This window comes from Microtus oregoni, unplaced genomic scaffold, assembly GCF_018167655.1.
Source record: "Microtus oregoni isolate MIOR12 unplaced genomic scaffold, Mior012 000006F_ref0000085, whole genome shotgun sequence".
NCBI lineage: Eukaryota > Metazoa > Chordata > Mammalia > Rodentia > Cricetidae > Microtus > Microtus oregoni.
The window spans coordinates 8,302,001-8,318,240 of record NW_024543065.1 but is presented as its reverse complement, the minus strand read 5'-3'; the positions used below and the strand labels follow the sequence as shown (position 1 = coordinate 8,318,240).

The window sequence follows — 16,240 nt, the reverse complement described above, 5'->3', positions numbered from 1 at the left end:
TATAAAGTAAGTATTGTCGTTGTAAGAATATAATTTTGATTCACTAAGTAAAAAGTTATTACGGGAATACTTTGTATAATTTATGATTTTAATATATATATGTATATTTAAATGAGTTGAATACCTATTTCCCAGTGTGTATACTGTAAAGGATCTCGAATTTTAAAGGTGAAAACCAGAGAAATGAAGATTGTGTCAAACCACCCTGGTAACTGCCACCTGTCATCATACATACGATCATACATACGATCATACATACGATGGGCTGACCTATATAGCCCAGGCTGGTGTTGAACCTTTATCTTCCTTTATCTTCCTGCCTCTGTACTGTCCCTAGATAGCACTACTCTTGTTTACAATGAGGAATTTTGTTGTGTGAATTTAGAATATGGGGATGATGTGAATGATTAAAGTTAATTTCGCCTCACGTGGAACTGGCTGACTGTATTCTAATACACAGAGAGATGTCGTGTGAAACTATGCATGTTGAGTTTGAATTGGAGATTATAGATGTGGAGGCTTAAGGAGAGGGCTTTGATTTTTTTTTTTTTTATTTTCTTTCTTTTCCTCTTTTAAAATCAATGCTAGATCCTTAGGAGAAGTCTTGGGGTGCACAGCAGTTGTGAAGGCCGCCAGACGGTTCTGCCTTTTACCACCGCCTTGAGGTAAGAGTCACGTGTTGCGATCAATTTCTTTTTTTTTTTTTTTTTATGCTAGGAATGCTGGACACTGCATTTGCAAATCAAGGAGAGTGTCAGTCAGGTTTAGTAGGGAAAAGATTCTAAGTTTTTGGGAAGTTCTTTGAACCTATGAACAAGTAGACACCAAGAGTCCTTGAAAGATGAGGGAAAAATGGGATTTGTGCTAGCCTGTGTGTGTTTGGTGTAGGTGCTTGGGGAGATCAACTGGAGTTGTTACTTGCCTTCCTGCATAGCTCACCACCTATTCTTCCTCCTTCCTGAAACCTGATCGCTTTCGCTGAATCTGGCTCACTGATTGGCTAGATTGTCTAGCCAATGAGCTACAGAGCTCCTTAGGTTGCCACCCTCCCTAAGTGCTCAAGTTACAGTTGAGGGTGTTTTTGTGGGAGTTACCAGGATCTGAACTCACATCTTCCTCTTCATGTTTTTGTGGGTGTCCCTTTTGTGAGCTCTCTCCCCAACCCCGTTTACTGGATTATTTTCTTTTTTTCTTGTCGGGGGGAGGGTGAGTGGGAGGGTGTGAGTCAGGGTTTCTTTGTGTCGCCCTGGCTGTTCTGGAACCTCCCCTGTTGACCAGCCTGGCCTCTCACAGAGATCGGCCTGCCTCGGTCTGAGTGCTGTGATTAAAGGCCTGTACCATCAAGACCGGGCTGTTGTTGGATTCTTAATTAACATTGCAGTGCCCTCTTTTCTACTGAAAGCAATTTCTTCCTTTTGAATTAAGAAAGTGAGAAAACCAGAACAAAGCAGTATATTTATAAATATACAATAGGAAAAAAATAAGAATAATTAAGTATACAGTAGTAGGAAAGAAACTGGAACTTTAAATGTGTTTGGGGTCTGAGCTACAATTTTATTGCTAAAATTTATGGCAGTGTAGGGGGAGTTAATTAATTAACATGTAATTAACATTTATGTGTCTCCTATGGATTAAATCCAAGAAGGCCTTACTTCTTCCAGATACCATGTCTTAGGAATATAGCATAGACTTGTGAGTTTTTAAAACATTTCTATGGGTATATATAGTTTTGTTTAGATTCTGTCTAATAAGATCTCTTTGCTTATCTTGGAGAGTGCTGACTTAACCCCAATAAATAATCTAGGACCTACCTTTAGAATCTGAACCATTTGATGGGGGAAACCACAGCTGGGTTAGAATATCTGACTTCTTCTCTTTAATCTTTCTTTCTCCTTTCCCACTGACTTTCCTGCCTCCTCTGTCTCAGTTCTAAAGAATTTGTTACTTGGGCTGGCAAGATGGCTCAGAGGTTAAGAATTTTGGCTGCTCTTCCAGGGTTCCTGAGTTCAATTCCCAGCAACCACACGGTGGCTCACAACCATCTGTAATGAGATCTGGTGCCCTCTTCTGGTGTGCAAGCATACTTGCAAGTAGAGCATTGTATACATAATAAATAAATCTTTAAAAAAATAGTTTGCCAATTCCTGTTTGGCAGAAGCAAAAGGACATGAAAGTTAACTTTACTTTTAAATTTTATTTAATTATTATTAATATTCCTCTCTCTTTGTGTGTGTGTGTGTGGGTGCATCATATCACATGTGTGGCAATCAGAGGACATCATTGGGGTTATTCCTTTCCATCTTTATATGGGCATTGAATTCAGGTTGTCAGACCTGAGTGACAGATGCCTTTACCCGCTGAGCCATCTCACTGGCCCAAGCCTTCTTTTTACAAGCAGAGTTAATTATCCTCTGTGGGTCAGGCGTGGCTTCCAAGTGAAACTGAATAGTGGCCAGAATAAAAGTGATTGTAAACAGTGATTTATTGTCATTTTCTGCTGTGCACTGACTTAATTAGTGCAGTTAGAGAATTCATAGATATAGTCCTCGGGCATGTGTGGGTGATGCTGCAGAGACAGTGGACAGGAACAGTCACCAGGCTGTGCAGACACAAGCACAATTCCAGGGACAAAACCCCAGCTTGCTGGAGTAGTCAGTGCAGTACCTGTGTGCTGGGTTGAAGACAATGCTTATTAGTCTTCATTTGAGCAGCCACTGTGGCTGTGGATAGCAAGCTATAATGGGAATCAGAAAGCTGAACTCTGCAATCCAATATATCATCTTGTATGAGTTACTGGGCCTCCTTCACCCTGGATTTTCCCCTCTGGAAAATGGGAATGTCAACATTGGCCTCTCTCTCTCGCTCGCTCTCTCTCTCTCTCCCTCCCTCCCTCCCTCCCTCCCTCTCTCCCTCTCTCCCTCTCTCCCTCTCGTAAAGGAAGGAAGTTTTGAGACCTGTAAAGAGGTGTTGAAGTGTGTGGTGGTCATTTGACCCTGTCACTGTCAGCAGGCTTTGTGACGAACAAGAGTCAGGCTCTTTAGTGTGGAGCCAGTGATTCAGTTCCTGGCTTTATTCTACGATAGCATAAATACCTGTCAAAAGGTTCTAGCAGCATCTTTCTTTTACATCACTTTCCTTTCTTTCTTTCTTTTTTTTTTTTTTTTTTTTTTTTGGTTTTTTGAGACAGGGTTTCTCTGTGGCTTTGGAGCCTGTCCTGGAACTAGCTCTTGTAGACCAGGCTGGTCTCGAACTCACAGAGATCCGCCTGCCTCTGCCTCCTGAGTGCTGGGATTAAAGGCGTGCGCCACCACCGCCCGGCTTTCCTTTCTTTCTTATTTTTGTTTTTTGAGACAGTATCTTGGATTTGTCGCTCTGACTCTCTCTATGTAGACCACACTGACTTGGAACTCACAGAGCTCCTCCCACATTTGTCTCAGGAGAGTTAGGATCTAAGTCATGTACCATCATGCCTGGCTATGTCTGTCTGTCTTTCCTTATTATTTACATTTTTTCTTTAGATTCATTTGTTTATGCCATGAAGCGGTCACGCACGCCTTTCATCCCAGCACTCAGGAGGCAGAGACAGGTGGATCTCTGTAAGTTTGAGGTCAGCCTGGTCTACAGGGCTAGTTCCAGGACAACCAGGGCTACACAGAGAAGCCCTGACTCAAAAACAAAACAAAAACAAACAAAAACAAAAAACAAAAAACCAACCCAATCAACCAAAACAAGTAAACACAAAACAGATTTACGTATTTTTTATTTATTTATTACTTTATATGTATGTGTGTTTTGCCTGCGTGTATGTGTACCACGTTTGTGCTTGGGGAACCCCAAAGTCAGAAGAAGGTGTTGGATCCCCTGGAACTGAAAGTAGGTGCTATGGGTCCACTCAGGTCGTCTGCAAGAGCAACAAGTGCTCTTAACTGCTGAGCCAATTCTCCAGCTCTGGTGTCTTTTATTTCTTATGAAAAAATATGTCGGTTGTTGAGTGGAGGAACAGCACTCTATCATGCTGCTGGTTACAAAGCCTGAACTTAGTCCCAAATGAATAGAAGGGCTAAGGAAGGAAATGTTTATAAGTAATACCTGCTGGTGGGAACAGTAGGGTGAAGTACGGATTGCTGTGGGATGGGAATCTGTTTACTGTCATGCTGGATCGCTGTGGGATGGGAGTCTATTTACTGTCATTAACATTTTGGTGGCATCGCGTGATTCTGCTGGAAAAGCCGGTGAGAGGACAGGTGACTGGGAGGTAGTAATGGAAATGATTGGGGAGAGCAGGGATTGATTCCTGAGAATGTCTGCTTTGAAGGAACATTTCAAATAAGACTCCCCCACCTGTTTTTTAGACGTCCTTGTCACTATGTTGTTCATTATCACTAACTCTCTAAAATCTAGATGGAAAAACAGAGAGAGAGAAGTACTCTGTTATTATCTTCAACCTAATGATACCGAACCTGACAAAGCAAAGCCTGACATGTTCTGGTTTTATTCGTTTTATTTCATCTCCTTTTTATAGACTATCCGATCAATATCCTGGGGGTCTAAACACACTCAGTAGTGAAGGAGAGACTATGTACTTGTCCATTTTTTAAACCATGGAGTAATTGAGAGAGAGGTAGTTCTCGAGTAAACTCCATGTTTTTGTTGTTGTTGTTATTTTAGTGTTATGCCTATTGGCGTTTTGCCTTCATGCATGTCTGTGTACCACTTGTGCCTAAGGAAGTCAGAAGACATTTTGGAATCCTCTGGAAGTGGAGTTACAGGTGATTGTGAGCCACCATGTGGGTGCTAAGAATAGAACCGTAGTCTTCTGGAAGAGCAGCCAATACTCTTCACCACTGAACCATCTCTCCAGCCCAATCATGTATTGTCATAGATAAGCTAGCCATGGTTTATGGTCGATGGGTCAAGATAGGGCCATTGTAAGAGAGGTAGCTTTATGTGGTATGTAGCAGATAGGTCATGGAGTCTTCCCTCAAGCAGTGTTTTTGGTTTCTTAACTAGTTGCTACTGAGTTTTAACAATGTTGAAATCTGAGATGCGAGGTTTTGTTCCCTTGGAGCTCCCAAGCTCTTTAGCCCAGGAGGAGAGATAACTGAGAACTCTGCCGATTGCAACAGCTGCTGGGGCTGTTCTAGTGTGTGTATGGCAATAGTGTAGCAAGTGCACATTGGGCCATGAAGAGAACACATGCTCTTCATGTTATAGAAGGTGTTATAGAAGTCAGTGAACTTGCGTGCTGACTGATGATGTCAAATGATGTTATAGATGAGAGACAGTATGTATCCCATGTTAATTAGTCTCCAGAAATGAGTAAGCCTCTTTCTAATCAGGACTGAGGAACACCTTAGTTGTGCTTCTGGTCAAAGTGATGCCGTTTCTTTGACCAGTGTGTTCACAAGGTGAGCTGGTGAAAGTCTACTCTATCACTCTTCCTGTTTGCTACCGTTGAATGGACTCATCTGCCTTAGAATCCTAAGATACTGTATTTAAAATACTTACGTGTTTACATGTATATGGTGTCTTGAAATTGAAGGGATCTGTAGAAGTGATATTTTTCGTACAGCCTTTATTTTATATCCATCTTTATAGGTAGCTAAGTAGGTAGGTAGGCAGATGGATGATTTGTGAATATCCAGTGGAGATATTCTCAGGCGTTGTCTTTTCACAATGATAAATTTTTCTCAGTAATGTGTGTGGGTGAGAGTCAGTGATTGTTCATGGCTATCCTGCAACAGGTGGAGAAAGGCGGTACCAGGAACACATCACCCCGATAGATGAACTTGATATGGGGTTGAAGGCATCCCATTTAGGAATCAGGTAGTTTGGAGGAAGGAAAAGAACATGTCCAAGGACCTTGGGTGATGTTGGAAAGAGAAGTGGACTGGGGACCATGGAGATGGATAAAGGGCAAAGGCCCCTGCTGCAGAGTGAGGTGGCCTGAGTCTGATCTAGTCAAGGAGGAGGTTATTCTCTGTTTTCCGTAGCAGTGCCACGGCATGTGTGCTTGTAGGTGAGTGCAGAGACACGTGCGTGCGCTCGCGCACACATGCATGCTCATACACGGTGGGAGAGAAATATGTGTAATTAAATGAAAAAAAGTGGTTTAGAGTTAGGAGCCTTGGTGGAAGTTAAAAGGGTTGTGTGCACATTATAGGTAATATGATAAACGCCTTCTCTAAGATCCTTCTGTCCCATACGTACCATAAATGTTTTGAGTTCACTCAGCTCCTTTGTGGAGCATCTCTTTTACAGAGATCAGTATTGGGGGGTAGTCACGTGATCAGCATTTAGCGCTGAATCAATGAATGTTTTGTCTACTGAGCTCCAGAGCGTCAGTCTTTAGACTCAGTGTGCTGGTAATCTAGAGAGATAAGCTGTACACATACGGTAGTATACAGACCATGATTGTGAGTGTGCATTGGAGATTAAGTCACAGGTACACAGGATATCTCTGGATGTGCTGTTACCCACGCTGCTGACCTAGAGATGGATAGAGAGCGCCAGTGCCTTCACTTCCACTAGTCTCCAACATTTGTGTTATTACCTCTGTTTTTGATACAGTGTTTCACTTTGTAGCCCAAGGCAGCTTTAAGACCAACTGTAGCTGAGGGAGAGGTTGGCCTTGAACCCAGAGTACAGCTGCTTGAGCGTCCTGCTGTGTCTCCTGCTTTCACTTGTTATTTCCTTTCTAAGTAACTCAGTCCTCAGAGATAACTTGTCCAAATCCACTTCTGTTTGAAAGGGGGAGGGAGGGCCAAAGAAAATGACAGTACAGGCCTAGAACTGTTTTGTTACTTTTAGACTTCTGATTTTCAAACAGCAACTCCTAGAGTTAAAATAAAAACGTATTTCCAGATGAATGTGTTTTCTGTGATGTATTGGCTCATATTAATGAACAATAAAGAAGGTTTGATGGGAAGAAAATATTTATCTTTTTATCTCAATCTTTAAGTTGAGAATTGAGATTACTGATATTGATTGGGTTATGCTAAAAAGTCCTCTGATAGAAATGACACACAGTATTAGTAACATTGAAGAAGAGCAGAGAGAGAGGCTGGGATCGTGGTAGAGCGTTTGTCTAGTGTTTGAGACTCTGGCTTCAACCCTCTTTAACACAGGAAAAAATGGAACCTAAGTTTACTGACACAGACTGAAAAGATGATGAAATTCACTCAACAGCCAGGATTGTAAAAGAAGAAACTTAAGGGAACACACACACACACACACACACACACACACACGTGCGCGCAGGAGGGGGGATAGCAAGTGGATGGGTGGGGTGGTGCTGGTGGATAGTAGTGTGGTATCCTAGAGGAAGAATGCAAACACAATCTGGGTTGGAAATATTTCCGCAACAGTGCTTCAACTACCGGTGCTAGTCTGATCAGAAGGCCGAGTGTATGGTGCGGGAAGGGAGGGGCCCTTTGCCTTCTTCAGGGGTTCAGTGGTACAGTGGCCACACATATCTGCGATGTGAGTTGTTCACATCAGACAGGACTTTAGGGTGGCTTAGAAAGTTGTCATCACAAATGCTGACTAGAGGGTAATGGATTATTCAGATTTGACGGCGTCCCCTCCCACCCCCCACTCCTGCTAAGTGGGACCATACCTTTATATTGTGTTTAGTTTTGTGTTTCTAGAGTGTTTGAAATAAGGTTGCTTAGCCTGCAAAATCACCTGAGTCTTTCCCCCATCCGTTTCACCATTGACTCCTGGATAGTGAGTGAATTGGAAGGTCTGCATGGCTAATCATGTCTGGGTGTTAAGTAATCTAAATAATTCAACCTGTTGGTATGGGCTTCCTTCGTGGATGCAGCTTCGCAGCTCAAATCTGTGGATAGGAAGGCAGCCTACAAAGGGTTATCGAGATAAGCCTGGAGGCATGACTTCTGCAAGAGAAAGGAAATCTGGTCAAATCTAATTTATTACATGCAAAAGAGAGAGTGTAAATGCTTCCGTTTTGGTTCTGCGTTCTATAAAAACACAAAGCAGAAAAAAAGAAGATGCTGCTCTTAGCATTTAAAAATTACGAAATGAAATAAAAAGAACAAGGCACTACTTTTAGCTTCTTTTTCTTTTAAATCTGAGTTCATGCATATGTAGCACAAGCGTGGAAGTGTCTGTGTCAGGCAGGTCCTTGTTCTTTTCCCAGCCCTTGGATCTCTCTGATGGGTGTAGCATTTCTATTATTGTCATTCCAGTGTAGTATGTTGATGAGATGGTGGCGCTCTTCCGAGCCTTCTTTGCCTTGCGACGTCTCCTATTCTGTGCACGGAACATGAACTCAAAAGCATTTGACGCGAGCTTATTAAATAGCCCGTCAGCCCGTTAATGTCGGTTAATGTGATCTTCACTTTCTGTCTACATTTCTCTTTTCTTTCTTGAAAGACATTTTTCATTTTCTGTTCCTCCTTCAGAGGAAGTAAATAGGTTAGGCCACAGAAGCTCAAACACTTCACCTTCTTGTTACAGGAACGAACTAAGGGGCAGGAAGTTGAGATTTTGTAAAGGTTACCCTGGCGACTACTGCTTTGCATACAGTCTTCATGACGGCACAGGCAGCAAGTCACAGAAATTCTTTGATGCTGTAAATAAGGCTGTTCTCCCTACAATTGGCCAGCTGGGCGAGTAGGGGGAGAATGGCAAGAGCTGACCATCCTAATTACGGAATGTATATTTAAAGGCTTCATAGATCTTACCTGACTCTTGTGTTTTCCGTTGCTCAGGGCCTGTGGATAATAGGAGCCTGATAGCCTCCAGGATCGGTTCTTGATACTACTAACGTTTCAGTTCTCACATCATAATAATCTAGAGTTCTGTCTGCTCGCAATATGTGAACCCAGGCCCTCGGGGCAGAACTTATCATCTCTCCAGTACAGATTGCAGTTCCAATATGTGTGCAACTCAGAGTTCTTATCAGGTCGGGCGAGTAGAATATCAAAGCTTGTGTCTGTCATGCTTGATTTGAAAGGGAAATTTTTCTTTGTAGCAATATGTGTTTGTTGAGAGATGCTTCAAGTGTGAGTTTGGCTCGCTCTTATCCTTATTGAATAAGCCCATTTAAGAGGTCTGAATTTAACTTCTTTTGATGTGTTCTCCTGACGCTTAAGTGAGGGGAGTTTATTGGAGCACCAGAGCTACGCTTCTGCCAGGCAGTGAACTAGGTACTTAGCGGCCGCGTTGTCAGCTGGGAATTTTCATTGGAGAACACGACATGGATGAAGAAGTGAATTTCTTTCTGGTCTCCCCAGTGCTCTCTTCCGCCAGTCTGTTGTTCTGCTACTCCCCACTTCCACCCCCTTTTTCCCCCCAGTATTGATGCCTAAATGCAGTGCCTTACATAGATGATGCAAACAGTACACCTCTGAGCTGCATCCATAACTCTTTTTTGATCGCTCTTTGTGTGTGTGTGTGTGTGTGTGTCTGTCTGTCTGTCTGTCTGTGCATAAGTGCATGTGGAGGTCTGAGGACAACCCTTTGTATGTTTACTCCAGCACCTGACCCCTTTTATCTGAGACAGGGTCTCATTGGCCTGGGACTTTCAGCAAGTACACTAGGCATTTAACCAGCCAACAAATCCAAGGGGTTTCCCCTTCCTCTGCCTTCATCTCATCTTGCTGCCTTTCAGCGTGTACCACAGTGTTTTCTAATATGAGTTCTGGGGATCTGAGTCGAAGTTCTCATGGTCACAGGGCGACCCTGTACAAACCAATCCATCACCCCCCCAAAGCTAGTTCACCCAGCTGATAAATGTTATACTTACCGTTGAGTCTTTCTGAGGGATTTTGAAAATTAGCAGAAAGTTCTCCTTCAAAGCCTTCTTTTTCCTTGTACGTGATCAGGACTCAGTGCAGGTATTATAATCAGGGGCAGTTGCTGTCTTCCTGCTCTTCCCTTGGCATCTCCATGGGCACTCTGTGTGCATCCTGGGGTTCATGCAGAGACTCACCCTGTAGTTATTACAGCAGCCCTCTCTGGCTGGAACCCCTCTTATCTCTCTTTTCCCACTACCTTCTCACCGCTTTCTGTTTCCTTTCTACTTGCTCTCTGCAAAGCAGGTTTTACAAGTACCGTTGTAGGCACAGAGGAACATTTAATGTTTCCTTAGCATAAATATCACAGAAAGGTCCGTGGTGGCTTCATTCATGGTAGTTGTTCAGAAATTAGGTCTTCATTATGTTTATGTGCTTTCAAGTTGTTAAATTTTTTGTTTGTTTGTAAAAGATTTTGGCAAAACTAAGTTACCAACCTTCTGTTTGGGAGACTCTACAAACTCTTCCACATTCTCTTTGAAATGAAATCTACTCCTTCATGAAATCTCAAGAGTCCTTGGGCTTCTTGTCCAGTCTCTGAACGACTGAAAAATTCCAGAGGATTCCTAATGCAGTCTTGGCACAGTTATCTTCTGCCCTGCGCTGCATACAACACCTGTGGTCCTCCAGCTGGGAGGAGCCTGGACATACAGAATACATTGTTTTCCTTTCTTCTGGATGGCCAACCATTAGGCAGAGCATTTCAACTTGAACACTGTAACAAAAAGAAGTTTTTATGTCCCTGGCAAGTAGATATTTCTATCTGTTTTGTAGCCAAAGCAGCGAAGGCTGAGGAAGGCACAGATGCCCTGCCTAAGGTGGTATCTAGAGATTCGTGAGACTGACGTTTAATCCCAAGGGTTGTGGCTCCTGAGCCTTTGCTGACCACACTTACTAGACACTTTCCTTTCTATTGTGTAAAATAAAGAAAGATATTGGGTACTGTCCTGGAAAATGAAAGAGTGTTTCTTATCCAGATGGCCTGAATTTTCTTACTTTTAAAGTGGAGATAATAGTCCTTACCAGTGTGAAAAGAAAGTTATAGGGTTCAAGCTAGCTTGTGTTTGGTGACATCTTTAACCAGAGTCCCTTTTGCCTCCATATGTTGGTGACTCTCTAACTTTGTCTGTTAGGTTCTTTGACTGTATATGAGGGCCCTGTATACGTGGTGCTTTGGAGAACGGAAAATGTCCCAATAAAGGCCATATAGGAAGTATGGAAAGTCTCTGAGACCTTTAGGAAGGCCTTATAATGAAGGGACCAAATCTTTCTCAGGATCACTTTCTCAAGACTGGACTTACAGGATTTTAGGTCTGGGGGCCATTCCCAGGATTAGACACCATAGACCTCCGCAAAGGGATGCCAACCAGCAGCTAGATCTGAAGCTAGCATCCTAGTAGTGGAGTCTAATCTGAAGATAAGTGAGCTATGTCCTATAAAACTATGTTCTATACTGAGGAGTCCAGGGACTCCATGTACTGTGATAAGGAGCCCAAGGCTGAGGGCTGAGTGTTTGTGGAGAACATTGAGAGAGCACCCTACATATGGCTGAGAGACTCGGCCTTGCTTCTCCCAAAAGCTGCTAAGAATTTCACTTTTTAAATCACAAAATCTTTTATCATGAGTAAATGGCTTCCAAAACCGCATCTGGAGGGAGCAATCTTTGGGACTTATTACCTGGCCTGCAGTCTCGTCTTGTTTAAGTACAGTCTGCTCAGGGCAGTGGTACTATGGGGAGTCGTGGGTGATGAGATACGTAGACGCCAGATTTCCCATCCTCCCTTGACATATTCTTCTTTGTTATGACAAGAAAATTGCTTTGGGAAGAGACCAGTAGTCTTTCTAGAGTGTGAACAATGAAAGAGCCACTTTAAGACAGTTTTGATATGAAAATTTCATATATGAGTACTTTGTTTACATTATTCCCCCATCTCCTTTCTAACTCCTCTCATGTTCTCCCACTCCCTTCAAATTCATGACCTTTTTAAAAAAGTATTATTGTTATACACACATAATATATGTGTATATATACACACACACATATATAAATGTACACACATCTATATAAATATACACACATATGAATATAATCTGCTGAGTCCATTTAATGTTGTTTTTATGTGTATGCTTTTAGCGCTGACTTCTTGGTATTGGTATTGGATAACCAATTAGGAAACTCATCCCTGGGGAAGACCGATTCTCCCTCCCTGAGTGTCATTAATTGCCTGTAGTTCCTACTCTAGGGTAGAGCCTTGTGAGATTTCCCCTATCATTTTTCTTTCTCTTTTTTGTGAGTGGGTCTTACTATGTAGCCCTATTTATTCTAGAACTTTTGTCAACCAGGCTGGCCTTGAACTCACGAAGATTCAGCTGTCTCTGCTTTCCCTGTGCTGGGATTAAATGTATACACCCCCACATCCAGCAAGAATGCTGATTTCTAGGAAACAAAAGCTCTTCTTTGGCTAATGATCTTAAAGAAGCACTGGGCTCCTGCCTCTGAGTGTGGCTTTCTTTCATTGTCCTGTGACTCTTTGACACAGTTGTCATGTTGTCTGGTTCATGGTAATGATTTTAGTGCTTCCGGTTCTGTATATAAGATATTAAGGTATGTTGTCTTCTCAACCAAAGCTTAGAAAGGTAAGTCTATCAACATCAAGCAGTAATATCTCAGACCTCTCTTGTGAATCATACACATCTTTAATCATGTTCTCTGAATGTTAATATGATTCTTCTTTGATGTGATGCTTGCCCCATTGTATAACCACTCTGGGCTCACAACCTTCGCATCTCTGGACCTTAATTTTGAAACTGCGTCTGTCAAATGAGAAGCTTGAAAGTGCAGCTTCAAAGAAAGCAGGTATAAAATGATTGTGGCTCTTTAACTGATCTTTTGTTTGTTTCCTTGCTTTGTGTTCCTAGGAACTGAATTCAGGGCAGCTGGAGTTCTAGGCAAGCAGTATACTTACTGTTGGACTACACCCCAGCCCTTATTTATGGTTTTTGTTTGTTTGTTTTGTTATAAAAGCTCTTTGTTTGTGGTATGCGTGTGTTCACATCTGTGTGCTCACGTGTGCAGGTCACCTGTGTGTGGAGGCGAAAGGTTGACGTCAAATGTCTTTCTTGATCATTCTCAACCTCCTATCTTTGAGACAAGGTCTCTGACTTAAAGTCTGACTTGACTCTGCTATTCTGTCTAGCTAGCTTGCTCTGGGATTTCCCTGTCTCCTGTGCTGAGTGTTAGGATCAAAGGTGAAGCATCCGGCCTGCCTGGCATTGAAGTGGATGTTGTGGATCTCATCTCTGAGTCTCACTCTTGTGTGACAAGGTTTCTTCCACTGAGCTGTGTCCCCAGCCGCTGTCTTTTTGCTCCTGATGAGCACTGACTTGCCATCCCTGTCAATATCAATTTTGGAGAAAATGCTTTGAACAGAAGTGGCCAGGCTGCACACAAGGCTGTACCCAGGTCATCCTTGTTTGCTCCCTTTATCTGCTGGCCCAGACTTCCGGTGAGAGTTGGGCCACTCTTTTGCGTTGTGCTGAGCCACTGAGGTTGTTCTGTTTGTCTTCAGAGGACTGTTATCTTCTCTCCATCTCGTCTCTTCCCTTCACAGGGCTCCAGGCACCTACAGAGGAGCTGCTATTCTCCCCAAGCCTCTCTTTTATCTGCTCATGGCAGAAAGAGCAAACAAGTGGTATGAAAAAAGACTCATGAAGAGGAAGAGCACATACACCCTGCGTATGTTCAGTCAATGTGAGATGAGTAGATTCAGGACATTTGTGAGGGGTAGGTCCCAAGCCACCTTCAATCCTCAAATTGAAATATAAAAATACGAAATAAATGAAACTGTAGCACCTAACAAGTTCTATAAAATCGCTGAAGTAGAACTTAATCCCCCAGACCCTAGCTGCTCGTCTCACTCGTTGCGTGATCTGTAGGGTGCTGAGCACTAACTGAAGTCAATTTGCACATCTTTTTTACTGATTTCCTTTTGGAACATTAGTCGTTGTGCTCACACAGTGTGTCTGAGTCATTGCGTTTGACATTTCAGACTTCAGTGTATCCGAAACGTCTCTCTTGTGGCCAGGGCCTATGACTTTCATAACCGTCTCCATATTCCCTTTAGTCCAAGTCTTCAACACGAGACTCGGCGAGCAGTTAATTTTCCTCGTTCAGTTTCGTAAAAAGAAACAGGTTTTTGTTTTGTTTTTTTCAAAAAAAAAAAAATCTTTTTATTTTGCAGTGTTCGTAGCAGTAAGAATAAGCTCTGTGACTAAGAGCATACCTGGCCCTTGGCCAGGCCTGGCGGTGTGCTCCTGCCCCTCAGCTTTATGGCAGAAATGATTCAGAGTCACATTTCTGAGGAAAGATAGACTAGTAAATGTCACCAGAGCTTCAGGTGTTGCTCAGGAATGGTGGGAACTGTAAGTGCTGGGGCTGGGGCTGCATCTGGTCCTGCCGTGAAGGAGTGAACCCTGCACTTCTCCCCTCAACCGTCTGTTGTGTGAATACAGTTGTGCTGACACCTCTCAGTAAGTTACCCAAGAGCTTCCCAGGGCTCCTTTCCTCTTTGCGACTTCTAGACCGTGCTTTCTCCTGTTGATATCAGTAGCAAATATTTTCTTGGGAAGGCATGTCTTTTATAATATACTTTTAAATAAGTATGAAGCAGAATGTATCATATTTATATCGTGATATTTGAATGTATTGTTGTAGCATTAGTAGATACACAGAGAAAACTCAACATGGCTTTTGTTTAGCATCATTACCTGTTTTTGGATGCAGCTAGAGTTCCCAGTTTCTGACAGGTCCTTCTAAAAATAGTTGATGTGCATACACAACGCATCCTTTGTGTTTCTTTTTGTTTTACTCAAAGGGTGGCTCACCATTTTAGCACTTTGTTTAAAATTAAACATGTTAACCATGACATGAATTATTTCTGAATTAGAATGAAGACCTTTTGTGTCATTTTATCCCATGGCATGGAATGGTTGTAACTCTCTACCCATGATGCACCCGTGGATTGTTTCAGGTTTTATCCACACGGAAGTCTAATATTCTAGACGTAGACTGTCTGAGTTGGAGGATAAGGTCTGGATTATTAGTCCATACCAGATTAGTTTACGGTGACTAGGAGAGAGAGGCCCAGCCTCATCACGTGAAACTTTTGTTTGTTATTTCGTTTGTTTGCTTTGTCCTGGGGATTTTCTATCACTGAGTTATATCCTCAGCCCCTTAACATGGGTTTTTGAATATAAGTTACTAACTGGTGCCACTATTTGCCTACCTTGGAAGTGCTGTGTGTCAGTTTCAAACTCAGGACACACATTCCCCAAAAAAACAAACAAATGAGAAAATGAAAAAAAAATATCTGTCTTTATTAGTATCTAATGGAGTAGCTTTATTAACATCTTGTGGGAAAAGTTCACTAACCTGGGACTGTCAGAGATTTGTTTACATGAGAAGCTGAGGTGATTCATCCAATAGATAGATGATCTCAAGGGAGGGTCAAGTCGTACAGCTTTGGTTCGGAGACCAGGAAGTGGTACTAGAGAGAGACAGGAAGCTATTCTGAAGATAGTGCTACATGTCATTTAGTTTGCTGTCTCACTCTACCATAGAAGCTTAGGTCAAGAAGACTGTAATTTAAATGGATAAAGCTGAAATGGGCTATTCACAAAGGGGACCTTTGGGACTATAATGTATGGTATTGGTGCCAGCAGTAATCATCCTTTACTTCAGCAAATGCCACCAATTTCTTGATGAGCCATCCATAGTAGTGACTGGCAAAGGCATGCTGGGCAACAATGCCTTGATTATAGTCACAGTCAACGGGTCATGTATACTTTGGGGAATCAAAAGCTACTGCCCCATCTAATATCATTAGTGTAGAGGGAGCGTTCACCACAGCTTTTATAGACTGCCAGCTTTTAGAGTTCTTCTAGACACAGACAAGTTCTACTGCTGTGACATTTGTACTTGCATGGCTTTAAGGTAGGGGAAGACTAAACCACCCTGCTTACCTACTGGTTGCCCAGCAGGAGAAAGCGTTTTATCAGAGAATACCGCTCTTACTTCAAAGGGACCCAGTTCCTTTGCAGTCCTAGTCCCATTTCATTCTGGCTAGTTGTTTGTTTGTTTTTTGTCGACCTGACACAAGTTAGAGTTATCTGAGAAGAGGACCCTCAATTAAGAAATCATCTCCAGCTGGGCAGTGCTGGCTCCTGGCTTTGATCCCAGCACTAGGGGCGGGGTGGGAGGGTGTGGGGGTGGATCTCTATTATGAGTCCAGCCTGGTCTACAAAGTGAGTTCCAGGATAGCCAAGGCTATCTAGAGAAAGCTGTCTAGAAAAAAAAAAGATAAAAAAAATAAAACAAAACAAAAAAGGGAAAAAAAAGAAAGCACCTCCACCAGATTGCT

The 16,240-nt window shown here is 42.6% G+C and overlaps 1 protein-coding gene across 12 annotated transcripts in view; it reads left to right on the top strand.

Moving 5' to 3' along the window:
- The window catches only part of L3mbtl3 (L3MBTL histone methyl-lysine binding protein 3), a 113,822-nt gene that overhangs the window by 3,230 nt on the left and 94,352 nt on the right, over positions 1-16,240 (top strand). For 9 of the 12 annotated variants that reach the window (XM_041654061.1, XM_041654053.1, XM_041654059.1 and 6 more), the window contains exon 2: positions 589-665. The exons of the other annotated variants lie outside the window; for them this stretch is intronic. The gene's annotated coding sequence lies outside the window, so the exon portion shown is untranslated. The remainder of the gene's footprint in view (positions 1-588; positions 666-16,240) is intronic. 12 annotated transcript variants of the gene reach the window in all.